Genomic DNA, 18,577 nt, shown 5'->3' with positions numbered 1-18,577 from the left:
CAATGAAGGTGGTAGTTCAGGGGTTATGCATCTCTAGCAAGATTGGGATACCAGCTCAACTGCACTCCGACATACAGTCGCAGGAGGCAGTCCTTAATGGTCTTCCCTGGGATCTGGAGGGGACTCCAGAGGGTAAGCAACACGGATCAGGAGTGGTAAAAACTGCTTGCCCTAGAGGATTGACAGAGTCACTTTGATTACAAAGCCTACATGGCCAGTGCCAATGCCGAGAGAGATAAGTCAGACAAAATACTTGCTTGGATTTTGGAGACCGAGGTGAGAGGGCATATTTTACTCCACGTGCTGGATGCCTCGGGATGTGATCTCTTTACTCAGAAGGGGATTACGCCACGTTCCTCTATTACTGTAGAGACTTATACTGTGCTAGAACTTGTGTCAGTAAGGTAGATATGCTGAACTGCATTGCAGACTTCTCTCCAGTGTCCTTAGACCATAGGGTGTTGGCGGAAATGGGTGCAAACATCACAGAGCAGGAAGTGCGGGTGCAATTAAAGAGATGGCCCCTGGGTTGGATGGTCTCCCCATAGAATTTTATGTGATGTATACCACGGACCTTGTTCCTAAGCTAGTAACATTAAATGATTCCCGGGCGTGGGGAGTGCTTCCTTCCTCCTTGTGTGATGCCACAATTATATCCTTACCAAAGAAAGACAAAGACCGGCTTCTCCTTGATTTGTATTGCCCCCTCTCGATGCTTAATGCTGACTATAAGATCCTGAGTAAGATACTTGCAAACCAATTGCTACCATATAGGTACTCTGTGGTCCATCATGACCAAACTGACTTTATTCCTAATCATAGCACCGTGCCTAATATCCGTCAGCTACAGCTCCCACCGGATTCCCTAGTCACATTCATAGATATCAGGAAGGCCTTCCGTTCACTCAGATGGGAGTTTTTATCTTCCACCTTGCTAGGCATGGGTTGTGGATTACCATTTAGTAAGTGGACAAGACTCTTATATATGGGCCCGCTGGCTCGGGTTTGTACCGGCTCGGTGGCTTGGAGTTGTGTGGGGTGAAGCTTGCCACTAGGCCGGGATGCCCATTATTGCCACTATCATTTACCCTGGAACTGGAACTGTTTGATCGGACGATACGAGGTGGAGGGGTCCACTATCAGGGTTTACCCCTTTTTTCTGATTGTCTCTATCTCTCATTGTAGCTAATGACATGCTTCTATACATTATAGAGGAGGATTCGAATCTTGGGGGAGCAGTGAGTGCATTGACGAATTTTGGTCGCTTCTCAGGACTAGTGGTAAACTGGAGTAAATACTGGGTTTACCCTCTCCAAGAAGATCATGGGAGGAACATGATGTCAACAAAGGGTTCCTCTTGCCCTTTGTTGGCGTCATACCGTCGTCCTCCAGATCATTTGCCGTGCCACTGATGGGAACTTTGAGTTCACTCCTCAACTGTGGTTGCTGGGCTTACATGACCGTGGAATGGAACGGAAAGTGGCAGACAGATTTATAAACTTGGCATTCATACTTGCTCGCAGACAGATGACCATGAGTTGGAAATCGGCCTGAGGTCCTGAAGTTTATAGATGGGGGTTGGAGTTGGTGAAGTGGGCAGAGTAGAAGAGGGAGAAGATCTGGAAGTGAGTTGAGGTGTACGTAGAATTCCGATTTTGCCTGCGTATGATGCTATACTCATTGCTTGCCCAAATTGTTTCCTGGTAGAAGAGTTGTAGAGGAAGAACAACTGTCTGTGTCCTCTTCCCCTTCCACTGAGCTACAGAGGATGGCTCCAACTCTGCTGACCACCTTAAAACTGTTGGGAGTGTGATAGAAAGGGTGGGCTCTCAGCCAGAGTTGAATGCATTGTTTGATGTTTGTGGTACTGGCGGCCAGGTGCACCGCCCAACGAACGTGTCCCGGGTGCGTTGGCCCAACTGCTGCTCCCCCAGATGTATGATTGAACTATTGGCTGCTCCGTAACTTGACACTCTGCCTTGATGAAGTTCATTGTTCCTTAACATTTGGTTGCTTATTGTACCCTATGATATTGTGTATTGTTTGACTAAATGCAAATGAATAAAAATATTTTGAAAAAAAGGTAGAAACTGAAATTGTCTATTTTGGTAGTGGGTGTGCACAGACTAATTTTCTGATTAGTTAGATTTTAAGACTCAGAGTTTGATTTTTGTTGTTTCGCTAAATGTCCTTTGCTTCAGTATACATTTTTTTTTTTATTTTAATGATTGGGTTCATTGCAAAATATGATAAACTGGATCGTGTCTCTTGTGTATGGTAAGCAGTAAACAATTACTAGCCTGGAATATCCATGGATCGTATGTCGAGGTTCCTTTTATGAGTACAAGAAATACTACAGGATATTTGAATACACTTTATTACAGGACATTTTTAATCTTTTTGCAGAGACTTTAACATTGACGGTGCTGCTGGTGAGAAAAAGCACATGAAAGGAGGAGGTGCACATATAACGATGGGCGAAGGATATGCATATCATGTTTTTATGCTAAACAGCCTATTCACAGGGAAATACATTTACAAAATTGATAACAGACATTTCACAATAATCTCCTCTGGTGCCATTGTTACTGTGTTAAGATTGTTCTGTTTCTTATGATATCAGAAGTAACTCAAGCAATAACTTCTTTCACAAATACCGAGCAAAGTTCTACTCAATAACAAAAACTGTGTGTGGTGTGGCTTGACTGCCTAAGATGGTGGGCACAATTTGGTGAGGCTCCAAATGCATGCATCATCCTGTTGATTCTGACCCCATCGGCACACAGTTTGCTCGGTTCTTGGGTACAAGTGTGCAGAGGGCCAGCTCAGCGAACCCCAGCCAGGCCGCCGACAACCTCTCGAAGTGGATCAGCAAATGCGCAGACGAACTCGCCCCTCTGAGGATCCCGCCCAGCAGACCCGGCAATAAGAGAGCCCCATGGTTCACCGACGAACTCAAGAGCTCCAAGAAGAACTGCCGAGCCCTCGAGAAAGCCTGGAGAAAGGAACCCACGCCGGACAACAGGACCACCCTCAGGCTCGCCACCCGGAAACACCACCAATTGATCCGCACCGCCAAGAAAACTGCATTCAAGGACCGGCTGGACAACAACGCACACAACTGCAAGGAACTCTTCAACATCGTGAAAGAGCTCTCCAACCCCAACGCCGGAAACAACGACATCACCCCATCGCAAGACCTCTGCAACTCCCTCGCCTCCTACTTCCACAACAAAATCGCAGACATACACAACAGCTTCAGCACTCAACCGACGCACGCCACGACCACAGCAACGCCACCCACCACCACCCTCTGCGCCTGGTCCCCAGTCAACACCGAAGACACCGTCCACATGATGAACTCCATCCACTCCGGATCTCCGACCGACCCCTGCCCTCACCACGTCTTCAACAAAGCCGACGCTGTCATCGCACCCCACCTGCGGGACATCATCAACACCTCATTCGACACCGCCACCTTCCCCGAGAGCTGGAAGCACGCCGAACTCAGCGCTCTACTCAAGAAACCCACAGCAGACCCCACCGAACTCAAGAATTACCGCCCCATCTCTCTACTCCCGTTTCCAGCCAAAGTCATCGAAAAGACCGTCAACAAACAGCTGGCCGCCTTCCTCGAGACTAACGGATCCCTCGACCCATCGCAGTCGGGATTCCGTGCCAACCACAGCACCGAGACCGCCCTCATCGCCGCCACTGACGACATCCGAGCCCTGATGGACAACGGAGAAACAGCGGCCCTCATCCTCCTAGACCTCTCCGCGGCCTTCGACACGGTCTGCCACCGCACCCTAGTGCAGCGCCTCAGCAACGTCGGAATCCAGGAGAAGGCACTGGGATGGATCGTCTCCTTCCTCGACGGAAGAACACAAAGAGTCCGCCTACCACCGTACAAGTCAGAGGCCACCGAAGTCATCTGCGGCGTCCCTCAAGGATCCTCGCTGAGCCCTACTCTCTTCAACGTCTACATGAGCCCCCTCGCGGCCATCGCTCGCCAACACAACCTCAACATAATCTCCTACGCCGACGACACCCAGCTGATCCTCTCCCTGACTAACGACCCCGCCGCCGCCAGAGCCAACCTGCTCGAAGGGATGAGAGAGGTAGCCGAGTGGATGACGACGAGCCGCCTGAAACTGAACTCAGATAAGATGGAGGTCCTCATCCTGGGCTCCTCGCCCTCCGCCTGGGACGACTCCTGGTGGCCCCCCGCCCTAGGCCCCGCACCCAAACCGACGGACCACGCACGCAACCTGGGTTTCATCCTGGACTCCTCCCTCTCCATGACCAGGCAAGTCAACGCCGTCTCCTCGTCGTGCTTCAACATCCTGCGCATGCTTCGGAAGATCTTCTGGTGGATCCCCGCAGAGACCAGGAAGACCGTCACCCAGGCCCTCGTCACCAGCCGACTGGACTACGGCAGCGCACTCTACGCCGGAACCACCGCCAAGATCCAGAAGAGACTCCAGCGCATCCAGAACGCCTCAGCCAGACTCATCCTCGACATCCCACGACACAGCCACATCTCCGGACACCTAAGAGACCTGCACTGGCTCCCGGTCAACAAGAGAATCACCTTCCGCCTCCTTACCCACGCACACAAAGCTCTCCACGATCAAGGCCCGAGCTACCTCAACAACCGCATCAACTTCTACGCTCCCAAACGCCACCTCCGTTCTGCCAGCCACGCCCTCGCCGCCGTCCCACGCATCCGCAGAGCCACTACAGGAGGAAGGTCCTTCTCCTACCTGGCCGCCAAGACCTGGAACTCCCTCCCGGCCGACCTGCGCCTGACCCAAGACCACCCCTCCTTCAGGAAGAAGCTTAAGACCTGGCTGTTCGAGCAGTAGCGGCACCCCCCCCCCCCCAGCGCCTTGAGACCCTACGGGTAGGTAGTGCGCTCTATAAATGTCTTGATTGATTGATTGATTGATTGATGAACCTCTGCGGCGGCTGCTCATGCTTCTCCAGGTACACAGACTTAGTGCATGTCCTGTGGCTGGGGAGGGAGGGGAGGATGCCAAATTGGCATCCGGGGAGGAGGAGGCTGGGAGTGACTCCAAGGGCCCTGGCTACCGCTCACAGGAGAACTCACTTTGGGGGCGGGACACCAGCTGTCTTCCTGCATTTTTACATGGGCTGCTGCCTGACCTGTTTTAACAGGAGCTGGGCAGGGGGTGTTAGATACCCCTGGGTAGGGAGTGGAGGTACCAGATCACACATTAAGAGGTTAAAATGCGCACGGGCCTAAGACAACACCTTGTTTAACACCTTGCTCAATGTTTTGTATCTTTTCGGAGACTGCGGTGTTCTTAACTAGTTTAACTCTGGGCCAGGTATCAGAATAAAGTTATTGAACACCATGGAGTAAAACTTCGGTGATATCACAAGCTTCAAGCTGAAACCAGAGCAGCTTGCTATTGACGTGGTCGAAAGCCCTGCTGTAATCCACAAAGCAAGAAGAAGAGTTAAGAACAATGGTTCAAGGATGGCCCAAAAGGGTCCAATAGAAAAGGTGACCCAGGCAGGGTCACTTGTTTTTTAAGATAAGTGAAATCAATTCCGTAGGGAGCAGGAGACAAAGTACGTAAAGGGTCATGTAGGTCAAAAGATAGCAGGTATTTATTTAAACAAAGTCAATTTTAGAATGCTCACAAAATAAGAAAAGCGTGGTGTGAAATAGTGATAGTAGTTTTAAAAAGACATCGCATTGACAACAATATAGTAGTTGAATTCCATAATTGATCTTTACAAGTTATAAAGAATTCATGTTGTGGGGTGGTCGACGGCGTTTCGAACCCAATTATTGGGGTTCATCTTCAGGACAGTGGTGAGCATGTATTTTGAAGTTAAACTGCCCGTAAAGTTCCTAGAGTCTCCAAAGTGGGAGGCAGGGGCTTCAAAGGTTAATTATTTGAAAACAAGCAGCTTGGCAGTACATAGATCCGCCTGGAGAATGTAATTTTCTTTAGAGGGGCGACAGGGCAGTGAATGGGAGCCTGAGGCCGAGCAGTCAGAGACGTCCTGCAGCTGTTGGGGCTGGCTGATGAATGCGGATTCAAATTGTTTAAATAAATACCTGCTATCTTTTGACCTACATGACCCTTTACGTACTTTGTCTCCTGCTCCCTACGGAATTGATTTCACTTATCTTAAAAAACAAGTGACCCTGCCTGGGTCACCTTTTCTATTGGACCCTTTTGGGCCATCCTTGAACCATTGTTCTTAACTCTTCATTATCACCCCAGGTTCACATATCGGGGTACCCTTGTCTCCTAAAACCGTAATCCACAAAGCAGCAATAAAGTAACCTCTTTTTCCTTATTTGCTTTGTCACCAGCATCCTGATAGCCACAAGACTGTCAGTGGTGCCCGCTCTGGGCCTGAACCCAGTTTGATTCAGAGAAAGATTCTTTGAGCTTGCCCAAGCATCCAAGTCTTCTAGAAGAAGGGAGGCAAAATATTTGGCCTCTACATCCAGGAGGGCTATGAGACGGTAGCTATCAGGGTTCGCCACTAAGCTCTTTTTTATAAATGGGATGCAGGATCGATCCTTGCCAAGGTGAAGGGATGGATTCATTGATAAGACAGATGGTGAACAGGTTTCCATCAGCATGGACGAAAACTTAAGGGCAGATTTATGAGGTTTTGCCGTAGGGAAGCGCAGCAGGCCTTCCTGCTGCGCTTCCCTACGGCAAAAGAAAAGGGCAGGGATGCGCCGTATCTATAAAATGCGCCGCATTCCTGTCCTTTTCCCCTGCGCCGGCGCACAATGGGCTGCCTGCGCCAACGCAGGCACCTCTGCACCTTGGTGCAAGGGTGCCTGTGTTGCGGAGATGAATATTTTTGTACAGGAAGGGAAACCTTTCTGTACAAAAATAATCACAAGAGGTTTTTCCTCTTTGTATGGGTGCTGCAGAATGCAACACACATAGAAAAAGGAAACACGAGGAGAAATAAAGCTATTTCTCCCCGTTGCGCCTCCCTTACGCCTCCCCTGGGGAGGCGTAAGCTTTTGGCGCTGCCTCAGATTTACGATTTCTCGTAAATCTGGGGCAGTGCCAAAAGGCCATGGATGTTGCACGCCCCTTTAACGCAGAACACTGCGATAAAGGGACTGATATTTATGAGGCAGCATTAAGCCACAAAAAGTGGCTCAGTGCTGCCTGATAAATATCACGCAGGCTTCTGCGCCACGGAACGTCACAAAAAGTGACGTTCCGATGGCGCAACGGGCCTCATAAATCTGCCTCTTAGTGTTTTGCTTATAAACTGAGGCAGGGATGCCACTGGAGTGCAGTGCAGCATCAGTTCTGCTTTTCTGGATCAGGTTTGCTATTCTTTTGGCAGTAAAAGATTAAGCATATTGAGAGGTTTGTGCATCTGTTACGTGAGGCCTTCCATGGGAAAGATTGGTCTTACTGAACTGAGAGGCAGGTTGGTGCCTTCTGATTTAGTTTCATAGAAAGTGCTGATGTGTTGTTCCCATTTGATTCAGGGGTATCTGTCTCTCTGCTAAAACTGTTGATCATCATCCAGAGCTCCTTTGAGTTTTTGTGCCAGAAGAGCTCGATCTGCAATACTTTCTCATATCTCTGTTTTGCTTGCCAAATTATTTTTATATAGGTTCTGCGTAGGATATATATTTTGTCAGGTTGGATAGTCCTCAGTCTGAATTTTAGTGATCCTATCATTTTATTGAGGGATCTTTTCTGGATCTTAAGGTCCTTTGTGAACCAGGGTGCCTTTGGCCATGACGTATTTCTTCTCGATTAGTTTTGGGTCCTTTAGCACACATTTTTTTTATGTAAGCCTTGTTGTGGGTGTGATGCAGGTTTCAATACACTCTCCTCATCTCATGCACACTATTGGGGACTCGTGCTTTTCTTTGTCTTTTTTATGTTGCTTTTCTGTAAATGGATTTTGACAATCTGTCCTGATGTTGGCCCTGGTTAATTAAACCTTATGGGTTGAAACGTCGATTTATTTTTATAATATGGACTGTCTCAGTTGGTTAAACACCTATTTTTCATACTTGAAAGGTTTCAGTTGAAGGCAATATCTCTACATGTATTGTTGTTAAAATGCAGCCTATTATTTTGGATCTCATGTCTTTCATTTTTGTATTGCACCTAATTCTCACCAATTCTTCACTGCATCGTTAAACTTTTTTGCACTGCGCGGTTGTAACTCATTTTGATTTGCATATCTAAACTTATTTATTGAACCTTGTGCTGTGTGCATCTATTCATTTCATTTTTTGCTTTTAATACACTTTGGTTTACCTGTTTCTTTTTCTTCTCTCAGGTGAACCCATTGTTTGATATGTTAAGTTTATTTAAGGATCACATGTAACTTATAGCAGTTCACGTAGCATGGGGCATGCACTAACCACGGGAGTGGGAAAAAATTAATGGGGGTGTACGCAAGGTGGCGGTTTTCTAGATTTAAGCAGATACAATACAACATGGTTCATATGACATACCTCTCACCCAAGCGCCTACACACTATTGATAGTTTGAGAAACCCAGCGTGCCCCAAATGTCACTATGCACAGGCAGATTTCCCACACATGGTTTGGTTGTGTCCGACGATTCAGGTATTCTGGACAGCTATCCTAGAGCACTTGCACAGAATAACGGGATGGAGGGTTGCCCTAGAAGTGCGTACTTGTCTCCTTGGATTGATTCCCCGAGACCCTAAACGCAAAACCAGCAGGAAGTTCCTGGTATTGGGGCTTGTGACAGCTAGGCGACGAATAGCGATCGACTGGCTGGCACAGCATGGGCCGCTGATAGAGAACTGGAAAGCGGACCTGAAGGAATGAACTTTGGCGGAGGAGGGGCACATACGCAGTACCAGAAGGGATGCCAAACTCCCGGAAGTATTGCTGGCGTGGGAGCTTATGGTCCAGGAGATAGGGAGAAGCTCCCCCAACTCTACACAGACAGTGTCGACTGGTGATAGTCACGTGGGAAATGAATCCCCCAGACAAGGGGAGAGACGAGAGGATACCCCTGATTGAATTGGTGTTAGATGGACCTCTAGGTGGGTGGGCCCGGTGAGGGGGGTGGCGTCGGTAGGGGAGGGTGTTCAGTTATAAGTTTACATGATTACTAACGACAATGATCACACTACTTGTCGGTTTGGTAAATACTTAAGAGACAACCCAAATTGGATAAATTGCTGCTGAATGGGGACTGTACTGCTTGTTGTTCAGAGTTGTCTGTGAGATATAACTGTTTAAACCTGTGAAGTGTACCTTAAAACCGCAAAAAAGAATTAAAAATTAAAAAATGTGGCATGCACTAGCTACTCATATGATCAGCCCTGGATGTTATCCTTAAAACGTCCCTTGTTTCCCCTACAAAACATTAAATAGAATACCTCTCCCAACCCCTGACGAAGAGCAGCAAGCTTGAAATGCATTGGGGATTACCACTGTAATTATCTGACAACTAGAGCGGTTCATCATGTTGTGTTCAAATACTGTGGAACTGTAAACATTTCCATAATTAATGAGAAGTGAATTGGTTTTATCCTGTTCTGCCTTCTCCTTTTGCCTGCATCGCTGCCTGTGCGCCGAGTGCCTGTGTTGCCGCTTGTCTGCGTTCGCGCTCCCCTTTTTTTCCTTCTGTATCCCCGAGTGCCTGTGTGGTGTGATCGCGCTCCCCTGGTTTTCCTTCTGTATCCCCGAGTGCCTGTGTTGTGTGATCGCGCTCCCCTGGTTTCCTTCTGTATCCCCGAGTGCCTGCATCTCCCGAGTGCCGTCCCCCTTGCCCTCCCGCCGTCTCCCCCTCGTTTTTCCTGTTTTTCTGCGCCTTTTTCATTTTTCTAGGCCTCCTCGCCTTCGGAGCCTTTTCCCGCCGCCGCTTTTTTGCCGCTTTTTTCCCCTACCCGCCCTCCTCCCGCCTCCCAGCTGACCCCGCCTCCCCGGCTACCCCTTAAATGGCGGCCGCTGCGAGGCAGTGGTAGCGACCCTTGACCCCAGGGTAGGTCGCTCCCCTGTCCTCACAGCGCCACCAGATCCCCTGTTCTGCCTTCTCCTTTTGCCTGCATCGCTGCCTGTGCCCCGAGTGCCTGTGTTGCCGCTTGTCTGCGTTCGCGCTCCCCTTTTTTTCCTTCTGTATCCCCGAGTGCCTGTGTTGTGTGATCGCGCTCCCCTGGTTTTCCTTCTGTATCCCCGAGTGCCTGTGTTGTGTGATCGCGCTCCCCTGGTTTCCTTCTGTATCCCCGAGTGCCTGCATCTCCTGAGCTCCGTATCCCTTGCCCTCCCGCCGTCTCCCCCTCGTTTTTCCTGTTTTTCTGCGCCTTTTTCATTTTTCTAGGCCTCCTCGCCTTCGGAGCCTTTTCCCGCCGCCGCTTTTTTGCCGCTTTTTTCCCTTACCCGCCCTCCTCCCGCCTCCCAGCTGACCCCGCCTCCCCGGCTACCCCTTAAATGGCGGCCGCTGTGAGGCAGTGGTAGCGACCCTTGACCCCAGGGTAGGTCGCTCCCCTGTCCTCACAGCGCCACCAGATCCCCTGTTCTACCTTCTCCTTTTGCCTGCATCGCTGCCTGTGCCCCGAGTGCCTGTGTTGCCGCTTGTCTGCGTTCGCGCTCCCCTTTTTTTCCTTCTGTATCCCCGAGTGCCTGTGTTGTGTGATCGCGCTCCCCTGGTTTTCCTTCTGTATCCCCGAGTGCCTGTGTTGTGTGATCGCGCTCCCCTGGTTTCCTTCTGTATCCCCGAGTGCCTGCATCTCCTGAGTGCCGTCCCCCTTGCCCTCCCGCCGTCTCCCCCTCGTTTTTCCTGTTTTTCTGCGCCTTTTTCATTTTTCTAGGCCTCCTCGCCTTCGGAGCCTTTTCCCGCCGCCGCTTTTTTGCCGCTTTTTTCCCCTACCCGCCCTCCTCCCGCCTCCCAGCTGACCCCGCCTCCCCGGCTACCCCTTAAATGGCGGCCGCTGCGAGGCCGCGCAGCGGACGTGCGCAGCGGGCGCGCCGCTGGCGCGCCAAAGGCGCGCCTAAGGCAAGCCCACCTGCGCCCGTCCGCGCCTGGCCCGCGCTCAGCGCCCGAACCCCTGGCCCCCGCGCCCCCCGCCTGACCTACGACTCCGCCACCCTCGTCAACCTCAACCCCGGCCGCACTCCGGGCTGCTACCGCGCCCACCCTAAACGGACCCTTCACCTGCAACAACTGTCACTTCACCTGCCCACGGACCAACACCGCTCCCGTCAAGAACAACTCCCCCGGAAGCAATCTCCACTGCATCCTGGTCAACACCCGATCCATCCACAGGCACGCCATCGAACTGTGGAACCTCATCAACTCTACGAACCCGGACATCGCCTTCCTCACCGAGACCTGGATAAATCCCTCCTCGGCACCCGACATCGCCATAGCCATCCCCGACGGCTACAAAATCATCCGGAAAGACCGCACCAACCGCATCGGAGGAGGCATCGCCATCGCACACAAAAACTCCATCCGCATCTCAACCAACACCGGCAACTCACTCCCCGACGCCGAACATCTCCACTTCACGATCCACAGCGACCCCAAGACCACCCTCAGAGGCACCCTCATGTACAGACCACCAGGACCCCGCACCAAGTTCAGCGAAGACATCGCAGACTTCGTCAACCCTCACGCACTCTCGTCCACCGACTACATCCTCCTAGGAGACCTCAACTTTCACCTGGAGAACCTCACCGACAACAACACCACCGCCTTACTGGACAACCTCACCAACCTGGGACTGAATCAGCTAGTCAACACACCCACCCACTACGCCGGACACACGCTCGACCCCATCTTCTCCTCCAGCAAACACATCACCTTCAGCCACACCACCGAACTCACCTGGTCGGACCACAGCTGCGTCCACTTCATCTTCAAGAAGACCACTGTGCACCACCACACCCAGCAACCACCAAGAAGACACTGGACTCGTATCACCACGGATCAGCTCGCATCAACCCTCTCCCAGAACCGACCCACCAGCACCACCGACCCAAACGAAGCCGCCAACAACCTCACCAACTGGATCTCCGACTGCGCCGACCTCCTGGCCCCCCTGAAAACTCAAGCCAGCACCAACAACCACAAGAAAAACTCCTGGTTCACCCCCGACCTCAAGGACTCCAAGAAAGAATGCCGCGCCCGCAAGAAGACGTGGCGCCTCAACCAGACCGAAGAGAACATGTCAGCTCTCAAGGACGCCACCCGCCAACACCACCAACACCTCCGCGCCGCACGAAAAACAGCCTACCGGAACAGACTTGACAACAACGCCCACAACAGCAAGGAACTATTTGGCATCGTCAAAGAGCTCTCCAACCCGGACGCAGAAAACAACTCCATCCCCCCATCACAGGACCTCTGCGACTCCCTCGCGACCTTCTTCCACCACAAGATCACCGACATATACAACAGCTTCCCGACCACCGACACGAACCCCCCCCGGAACCCGCTACCGACATCACCACCATCCTCACCTGGAGCCCAACCACCACCGAGGAGACCACCCGCGTCATGAACTCGATCCACTCCGGATCCCCATCGGACCCCTGCCCGCACCACATCTACAACAAAGCCGACGACATCATCGCACCGCACCTCCGAGATGTCATCAACGCCTCCCTCCCCACCGCCACCTTCCCGGAGAGCTGGAAACACGCAGAGCTCAACGCCCTCTTAAAGAAACCCACAGCAGACCCCACCGAACTCAAAAACTTCCGGCCCATCTCTCTCCTGCCGTTCCCCGCCAAAGTGATTGAGAAAATTGTCAACACTCAACTCTCTGGAAACCAACGACTCCCTCGACCCCACACAGTTCGGTTTCAGGACCAACCACAGCACCGAAACTGCCCTCATCGCAGCCACGGACGACATCAGAGCCCTGACCGACAAGGGTGAGACCGTGGCCCTCATACTCCTGGACCTCTCCGCAGCCTTCGACACGGTCTGCCACCGCACCCTGATACGACGCCTCAGCAACGCCGGCATCAGAGGCAAGGCCCTCGAATGGATCATCTCCTTCCTCTCCGGAAGGACTCAGAGAGTCCGCCTGCCCCCCTTTAGATCCACAGCCACGGAGATCATCTGCGGCGTACCTCAAGGATCCTCCCTCAGCCCCACTCTCTTCAACATCTACATGACCCTCCTGGCGAACATCGCACGCAAACACGGACTGGACCTTATATCATACGCCGACGACACCCAGCTCATCTTATCACTCACAAACAACCCCACCTCAGCTAGGACCAGACTTCATGAAGGAATGAAGGAAGTGGCGAACTGGATGACAGACAGCCGTCTGAAACTGAACGCCGACAAGACGGAGGTCCTCATCCTCGGCCCCACCCCCACCGCATGGGACGACTCCTGGTGGCCCCCCGCCCTAGACAGCACTCCCCAACCCACCGACCACGCACGCAACCTCGGCTTCATCCTGGACTCATCCCTCACCATGACCAGACAGGTGAACTCGGTGACCTCAGCATGCTTCCACACCCTCCGCATGCTCCGCAAGATCTTCCGCTGGATCCCCACAGACACCAGAAAGACCGTCACCCACGCCCTCGTCACCAGTCGCTTGGACTACGGGAACACCTTGTACGCGGGCATCACCACCAAGCTGCTGAGGAAACTCCAACGGATCCAGAACGCTGCCGCAAGACTCATCCTGGACATCCCTCGCCACCACCACATCTCAGGACACCTGAAAAAACTCCATTGGCTCCCCGTCAACAAGAGGATCACCTTCCGACTCCTCACCCACGCACACAAAGCCCTTCACAACCTCGGACCCAAACTCATCAACAACCGCGTCTCCTTCCACACTCCTCCGCGCACTCTACGATCCGCCGGACAGGCCCTGGCAGCCGTACCCCGCATCCGCAGAGCCACCGCCGGAGGAAGATCCTTCTCTTTCCTGGCAGCGAAGACCTGGAACTCTCTGCCCAGCCACCTTCGCGCCATACCTGAACACCTCTCCTTCAGAAGGCAGCTCAAGACCTGGCTCTTCGAGCACTGACCCCCCCCCCCCTCCCCAGCGCCTTGAGACCCTTTATGGGTGAGTAGCGCGCTTTATAAATGCGAATGATTGATTGATTGATCCTAGTAAGACTGTCCCCACAATTTTTCTAAAAAAGCCTGGATAAGCGTTCTTTTTGGTGTCTAAAAGACATTGAAACATATTAGATAAATACAGTTTTAGTACTGGAGCACGTTTCTTTCCTTCAAATTGCATGTTACCTAAGTAAAAAACTTAAAGATGTTTAGATTGTTTCATCAGTGCTGACGGTGGTCGTTTTGTGAAAATTATGAACAGGAAACTAACCACATCATATATTTTCTTGCATGGTTGGAATTTTCACATCAATGAATTAAAATGGTCTATCTCTGATAGGCATTGCTGAAAACTAAAAGTATTTGTTCATAAAAAAATTAATAGGGGAAATAATGGATTGTTGCTGAAAGCTTCCAAACTATAAAATATGCCAAAACCTACCCAAATGAAACCCAAGAGAGCGGAACTCAAAAGTGGATGGGTCAGATGTGAAAGCTCACGTTATAAGTCTAAATCTTGCCATCTAGATGCAAACACGTTTTTCAATGTTTAATTCTTAGTATTTGTATTTTGGGTATAATTAGTAAAGGCACTAGCCTACTACAAGTAATCGATTGCCCATTGTTAAGTAATTTCTAAATGTCAACACAGAGGTCAACACAAATGTCTGTATCTGATAGAGACTACTAGCCGCAGATTCCTTAACGTAGAATTATACCCAGGCGTGAGACTGGACCCGGAAAACATTCTTGCCCAGCATCCCTGCGCGTCGGGGGGCGGTACCACGCAACTCGCCCTGACGTCATCAGCGGGCGTGACATCAGTGAGGTCACATAAGCCCCACCCCGGCGCGCTGACGTCAGTTATCTTCTTTTCTACGTGCAACGCGGACCCAGATCGTGTTCCTGGCCTGTTTCAGGTCTTCTTTTTACGCTTAGCGTTTTCTTGGGTACAGTGTGCGAATGCCTTCGGGCTTCAAGACGTGCTCGTCTTGCGCACGCCAGATGTCGGCAACGGATCCTCACCCCATCTGTATGTGGTGTTTGGGGGAGCACCATGACTCAACGGACTGCGAGGCATGTCAGCAAATGAAGCCGAAGTCCTGGCGGGAGCGTCGGATGAAACTCCTTTCGGCACGCATGTCCAGGTCGGCCTCGTCGCCACGTCCGTTCCCCGCGGACGGCTTCAAGACCCGCCGCTTCCGTCTCCGACATCGTCCTTCTCCCAGGCTGCAAGGGCATCGCTCACCTGTTGGTAAGTGTCGCAGTTTGTCCCCGAGGCCCGGTCCCCGGCCGGTTGGGGGCGTGGGTTCTCCGTGGGTGGTGCGGCCCTGCGCGTCGCCACCCTATCCACCATTCCCCGTCGCGGGGGCGACCAGAGCCCAGATGGAGGCCTATGCGGCGGCCTTGCAGGCCTCTTTGGCTCTTCCTTCTTCTCCTTCTCTTCCTGGGACGTTTGTGGATCCCTTGCCGCGTGTAGGGATTCCTGCGGCGGTGCCAGCGGCTCTAGCCCCGGCGCCGACAGGTTCGGAGGATTTGGTGCTGTTGGGGTGCAGCCCTTTGGGGTTCCCTCCTTCGGACCATGGCGCCTCTGCCACGCTGCAAACCCCCGTGGGGGTCCCTGTGGTGTCGCGGGAGGTTGCCGGGGCTCAAGCGTGGCCTCGAGTCCCCCTTGGTCCTCTGGGCAGGGGGCCGCCTTGTCCGAGGCCGAGAAGACGCCGCTCAGGCACCGGCGACTGCTGGCCCTGGTGGCACCACAGGGGCCGGCTAGGGGTCAGGGCGTGTCCCTGGGCCCCCCTTGTCTCTCCACGCAGGCGGTTGCCTCGTCTGAGGTCTAGTCCATGCCTTTTCGGCGTCGTTCCTTAGCCGCCCCGACTCCGACCCAGCCCCTGTCTCCCGCACCGCGCATTGTGGTGGAGGTCGCTCTGGCGTCCCCTTCGGCGCCGGTCGACATTGACCTGATGCCGGTGGCGGACTCTACGGCGTCGGGTCATTGATTCATCTTTGGTCGCCCCCTTTTCTCCAGAGGTTCGGCAGCTGTTTGTTCAATCTTCTCCGCAGACGGGTCGCCGCGTCGGGGCTTTTTCTCTGGCATCTACTAAGGATGGCTCTTTGCCGTCTCCGCGCCCACAGTCTTCGCCGGAAGCGCCTCAGGTTCCCCATTCATCAGTCCAACCTTCCCGTTTCGAGCTTGGCCTTTCCTTCCTCCAGTTGGGCTGGGGGACAGCCGCCTTAGCTTGCAGCCGCCGCCCACAGAGCAGCTGCTTTCCCCGCCGCGTGGCCCTAGGGAGGCGAGTGCTGCCTTTGCTCGGGCTGTTTCCACGGCTGCTGGCATCTTGCGCATGGGCGATCCAGCTGCCCATTTCCCCACGGATCTGCTGGAGGTTCTTCACCAGGGATATGGTGGACGGGAGCTGCTTCTTCCCTTTCAGGCTTCGCTCCACAATTCTCTTTCGGGGGCCTGGGGGCGTCCTGCCACAGGGGACCTGGTGCCCCAGCCTCTTCTGCACAACCACCGTCCTGCTCCGCATGATCCTGTCTGTCTTTCCCTCCACCCTTCTACCAGGGGCCCTCTTTTACAGACTGCCTTTCCCTCCTTGCTATCGGTGTTGTCTCCCCCATCGCGGGAGGCTCACTGGTTGGATTCCTGGGGGCACAACATCTTCGCCTCCCCCAGTGCTGCTTTGCGGGCCGTTAACACTCTTTGTGTATTAGCCAGAGCCACCTCTTGCTTATGGGACTCGGCGGAGTCCCTTATGTCTTCTGCTTCTCAGGAGGGTGCTTGCGTTGATCTGCGGCACCATGTGTTGGATGGCCAAGAGCTGGCGGCGTTTATTCTTCGCTCGGCTTTGGACGTTTTGGAGGTGCTTGGTCGTACCATGGCTACTTCGGTGGCCCTTCGTCGCCATGCCTAGCTACGGGATAGTGTTTTACCTGAGAACGTTAGAGAATGGCTGGTTGACCTCCCCTATGATGGCGCTCTTTTGTTCCACGCCCCTGCGGATTCTGCCATTCAGAGGTTTCTTGCGGAGCTTCGTCCTCCTCCTCCTCCTCCCCTCAGTGACCTGACTGTCAGTCTGTGTTTTGGGAGGTGTTCTCCCGTTGTTTTCCTGGGGCCCTGTAACGGATAGCCCAGGTTGTGTGTTCTGTCTGGTTGATGTGCCTTGGGGGTCTGTTTGTGGGGCCCTTGGTGCTGTTGGCTGCTGGTCCAGCCCTTTTGTTGTCTTGTGGTTTTGGGCTGTTGGTACGCCCGGTAGGCCCTGAGATTAGGCCTTCTGTCTCTTCTTTATTGGCTGCTTCATAAGCCGTCTGCGGGTATTTTCTGCAGGTCTTTATGTTTTGTTCTCTGCTGCGGAAACTTTTTCCTAAGAGGTGTTCCCATGGTTCTTGGGATGTAACCTACCCTATGTGGGGTATTTGTAGCTATTACATAGCTCTGTCATGTGCTGGGGAGGTGTGGTCACCGTTTTGGGTTCCTTGCTCTCTGTGGCGTCACGGTATGTCGCAGGTGCGATCTTCTTGCCATTTGTCTTGGTGCGGCTTACGCTAGGTCTGTCCTTCTCCTTGTTGCCATGCCGCTCGGCCGGTCTGGCCTGCTGTGTGCGGCCTCGTGTAGTGGCGGTTCCGGACTTTTGTCCTGTGTTTTGGCTGGGTTCTCTGCCGGCTGATCCAGAGGGTTTGGTTTTCCTTGGCCACTGTGTTCGGATGGCAGGCTTGGGCCGTCCTCCGTCTCCCTCTTATTTTCTGCCGGTTCCTTCACTTCTTCGTGGTCAGTGTGTGTTTGTTCTGGCCCGGCCCCTCCCTTGGGGTGTGTCCTGGTCCTCCCTAGTGTTGCCTGTTGCTGACGACGCGTGCCCGTGCAGGGCTGCTTGTTCTACTCCACCGTGGTGCTCTTGCTTTGTTTCCTTGCACCCCTGCCTCTGGTTCCATTGGGGCTTTGTGCAACTGTGCTTTTCTTCTTCCGCCTGTGCTGTTGGCGGTGGCGCCATTCAGGCCTTGTCCGCTGCTTGCGGCCACGGTGTTTTCCGCTCTTTTCTATCTCTGTGCATGTTTCTTCCAGTGGGTCCTGCCTCTTCTCACTGGGTTCGAAGTGACCCTTGTGTTCCTTGAGGTTTTTGGGTGCTGTCTGCCCCCTGCGGGGTGTTAGGCGCTCTATCGTGGTTGGGCTTGGATCTCCTGCCCTTTTTCCTTCTTGTTCTTGTGCCATGTCCCCTATTGGGGCCCCGGTCTCTCCAGGTGGGGAGGCTCTCTCGCAGGCCCTCCTCCCTTCTGGGTATGGCTAGGGTATCTATTCTACGTTAAGGAATCTGCGGCTAGTAGTCTCTATCTGATGTACAAGTTACTTACCTTCAGTAACGGTGTATCTGGTAGTGACGATTCTAGCCGCAGATTCCTTAACGACCCGCCCTTCCTCCCCGTTCTGCGAGGATCCTCTGCTTGGGTTTCTGCAGTCGCCTCCCTCTGGTTGGCTTGTCTTCTGTGGGTGACCTCTTCGTTTTCTTCCGGTCAGT

The 18,577-nt window shown here is 52.8% G+C and overlaps 1 protein-coding gene across 1 annotated transcript in view; it reads left to right on the top strand.

Moving 5' to 3' along the window:
- LOC146821407 (uncharacterized) overlaps positions 1 to 18,577 on the top strand; it is a 1,203,178-nt gene that overhangs the window by 916,351 nt on the left and 268,250 nt on the right. The window lies entirely within an intron of this gene.

This window comes from Triturus cristatus, chromosome 6 (assembly GCF_964204655.1).
Source record: "Triturus cristatus chromosome 6, aTriCri1.1, whole genome shotgun sequence".
NCBI classification, from domain to species: Eukaryota; Metazoa; Chordata; class Amphibia; order Caudata; family Salamandridae; genus Triturus; species Triturus cristatus.
The sequence above is the reverse complement of the archived record's forward strand: the minus strand, read 5'-3'. Positions and strand labels throughout refer to the sequence as shown.